Source organism: Phaseolus vulgaris, chromosome 1 (genome assembly GCF_051622355.1).
Source record: "Phaseolus vulgaris cultivar YP4 chromosome 1, ASM5162235v1, whole genome shotgun sequence".
Classification (NCBI taxonomy): domain Eukaryota; kingdom Viridiplantae; phylum Streptophyta; class Magnoliopsida; order Fabales; family Fabaceae; genus Phaseolus; species Phaseolus vulgaris.
Genome location: NC_143498.1, coordinates 41,797,830 through 41,801,589, shown reverse-complemented (window position 1 = coordinate 41,801,589; position 3,760 = coordinate 41,797,830). Strand labels below are relative to the sequence as shown.

General features: G+C 39.5%; 1 pseudogene across 1 annotated transcript; it reads left to right on the top strand.

The window, feature by feature from the left end:
- Positions 1 to 258: 258 nt before the first annotated feature.
- LOC137814102 (cytochrome P450 93A3-like) lies at positions 259 to 3,505 on the top strand (annotated as a pseudogene). Its single transcript, XR_016521187.1, has 2 exons — positions 259 to 1,166; positions 1,458 to 3,505. The product of XR_016521187.1 is annotated as a cytochrome P450 93A3-like (transcript).
- The last annotated feature ends 255 nt before the right edge of the window (positions 3,506 to 3,760 follow it).

The following is a 3,760-nucleotide window of genomic DNA, read 5'->3' as shown; positions in this document are numbered from 1 at the left end:
GAAAAATTAATGAATTTAATTAATGATGCTTACACCATTGTCAACTTTGACTTAGAAATGCTAATGGAAATGTTTTCTTTGATACTAAATACAATAAAAATAATACAATAAAAATATATGCTTGACACCACATTATAATAATATTTTTAATTAAAAAATAAATTAAAAAGGATTAAAATAGACAAGAGTAGCAAACATGAACTAGAAATTTAGCAAACATTAACTAGAAATCTTTTCCTTATATACGTTGCCAACCAACATATTTTCATTCACTTGCCAAACATTTAATCAAATATGGCTGATTATTACCAAGACTATATCCTGCTGTTCATCACATGTTTAGTCTCCACAATCGTGGTTCGAGCCATACTTAGCAGAAAACGAAACAAGAGTAATAGACCACCAAGTCCACAAGCCTTACCCATCATTGGACATCTCCACCTTCTTTCTCCAATACCTCACCAGGCTCTTCACAAGCTCTCTACTCGCTATGGACCCATAATGCATCTTTTCCTTGGCTCTGTGCCTTCTGTCAATGCTTCCACACCCGAAGCTGCTAGAGAATTCCTCAAAACTCACTAAACCAGTTTCTCCAACCGCCCGCAAAGTTCTGCAGCTGATTTTCTAACATATGGCTCCCAGAACTTCACTTTAGCGCCGTATGGACCTTATTGGAAATTCATGAAGAAAATATGCATGTCGGAAAGGGAAGAGACGTTAAGGTTTCTTAGGCTTGTTCTCAAGAAAGGGAAGGCGGGGCTATTGATGTTGGGAGAGAACTTTTGACGCTCTCGAATAACGTTGTGTCGAGGATGATTATGAGCCAAACATGTTCTGAAGATGACAGTGAAGCTGAAGAGGTGAGGAAGTTGGTGCAAGACACAGTTCTTCTCATTGGGAAGTTTAATGTGTCAGATTTCGTTTGCTTCTTTAAGAACTGGGATGTCCAGGGGTTCGGGAAAAGACTCAAGGAAATTCGAGACAGGTTTGACACCATGATGGAGAGGGCGATCAAGGAGCATCAAGAGGAAAGGAAGAAGAGAAAGGAAGTGGGAAATGGAGGAGATGGTCAAATCAAGGATCTACTTGATGTATTATTGGACATACATGAAAATGAGAACTCTGACATAAAATTGACAAAAGAGAACATAAAGGCCTTCATCTTGGTAAGTCACTTTCTGTCACAAGATTTTAATGACTTCTACTCTACCGTATTGCTATGATGCAAATAAGGGACTCACGACCCGTTGTATGCTTTGATTGACGTTAGATGATCCAGAATTATGTTAAAATATCAGTTAATTGATGTAAGATAAATGTTTACATGTGTGTTTTTACATTAAATAATTGATTTTAGGTTCAGAACTGATTTTAACTGACAATTTTAAGTAGTTTTTGTGTTGGATCCAGAATTTGTCGAACATGAAAAACTGATGGTATAGTTCTAAATTTTGAAGGACGTGTTCATGGCAGGAACAGACACTGCAGCCTCGACAATCGTATGGGCTTTGGCTGAGTTGATTAACCACCCAGATGTGATGGAGAGAGCAAGGGAGGAGATTGATGCTGTGATTGGAAGTGGTAGATTAGTAGAAGAGTCAGACCTTGTCAACCTTTCTTACCTACAAGCTATAGTCAAAGAAACCCTGAGGATTCACCCCACAGGTCCATTAATTGTCAGAGAATCGTCTGAAAGCTGCACTATCTGGGGCTATGAGATTCCACCCAAGACTCAGTTGTTTGTTAATGTGTGGGCTATTGGTAGGGATCCCAAACACTGGGAGAACCCACTTGAGTTTAGACCAGAGAGGTTTCTTAGTGAAGAGGAAAATGGTAAGAGCCAGTTAGATGTGAGGGGACAATATTTTCATCTGATTCCATTTGGGAGTGGAAGAAGAGGTTGTCCTGGAACCTCACTGGCTTTGCAGGTTGTACAGACCAATCTTGCTGCTATGATTCAGTGCTTTGAATGGAAAGTTAAAGGAGGCAATGAGACTGTTGACATGGAAGAGAAACCTGGGATAACTCTTTCAAGGGCTCATCCATTGGTTTGTGTTCCTGTTCCTAGGCTTAATCCTTTTCCTCCCCTGTGACAGTGATCAGACAAAATCAAGATTGGGTCAGAAAGGAAAAACTTCAAATTGAAAATTCACATTTTGGCTCATTCTTGTTTATCTGTAGTATTCACCATCATAAATTTCACAGGTGCTGCGGGAGATGGAGTTAAACCAGGTAGTCCGAAATGTTGTAGTGGCTGGTGCATGTTGATTGATGAACCACTTATCACTAAAAGGTGCTGCTGAACTGGTTCACTGGCTCTGGCAGGAGTTGTTGGCTGACTTGGTGGTTGCTGGTGCTATTGGTTTGTTGATCTGCTGGCGCGGACACTAATGGTGTGTTGGTTGTGATGGAGCTGATTCGCTGGTTACCCTTTGTCAGATTGAGAGGCTGGATAAAATTCTGGTTTTTGTCTTGGTGATGATGCTTGATCTGGTTGGTTAATATCAAGTTCTAGGACTCTAGCAATTAGTTTTATGGTGTAGAAAGTTTGTGTCTCTGCTGGAAGCCGTGGTGACCCAAGGAAGATAAGGTGTTGATGTGCTGGAGGAACTAAAGGTTTGGTGCTTGTAAGTTGTATTAAATAGAGGTTATAAAAATAGTTTATGAAGACTAAGTTTTAAGATTATGTGGACAATCAGAAGTTAAAGGGCCTCAATGATGCTGCTGAATGGTGCCTAGGATTCGAATTTAGGTGCATTTTTGGTGCTGCCAAGGGAGTCCTTTTGCAGATTTCTAAAGCTGGGTTGTACTGGGTTGGGTGAGTATTGACAAGCCTACTCTACTTGGGAGGTGCACTTATCAAGGTCGGATTTTGGAACTGGCGTTGCACTAAGAGCCCAATTCTCATATTCATTCTAGAGTGTGGAGGTTGCAGTTGAGATTCCTGAATCCAGTTTTAGTATCTTTGTGGTGCTTCAGCCATGGTATGTGCTTGAGGCTGCAACTGCAATCGTAAGGTTGTAGGTTGGTTTTGATGTGAACAGTTGCTTACATAAGGATTTGGTGTGCTTGTTGTTGGAAACGGAAAAGATGTAGGTGCAGGTGCTGGATGGAGTCGGTGTGGAGGTGTTGGAGTCATATGTATGTCTTGTATAATAGTGGAATAAGAGTGAAGTTTGGAGGCATAAATACAAAGCTGTCACGGTTTTTAACGTGAAATGAATGAACAAAAGGATGATGGTAAGGGGATGGCAGGTTGCTGTTATTATAAAGATGAAGAAAAGAATTCAGGGTACGGTTATTGTCTTCTGGTCCTTCCACATCTCTTTGGTGGTATTGTCATGATTGATGCACCTTTTGTGTGCTAATTGCTCTCTTATTAAGGGAGTGGGTTGTTGGGTTTAGATGTCCACTAAGTGATGTTGTTCATTAGTTTGGGTATTTTATGTAAGTTAAGCCAATTTTTGGTTGCTATCTCCATGTCCTATGGAGAACTATTTATATGGTTGATGTATACGGGTTGGGATACCCTGAAGTATCCCACTTAATTTAATTTATTTTATTGCTGATAAAAAAAAAATTTTGCAGACTCTGTCTATGCTTTGCAAAATGAACGCATGCAAGGTTTATTCCAAACTTATGTTATTATTCAATTAGAATTAAGATTTCGTTACACTTATACAAACCTTTGCTATGTACTGAGTAACAAAATAAACACTTAAAAGAGCTAGATCTAACTTTTCTCATTATTTCTAAAGAA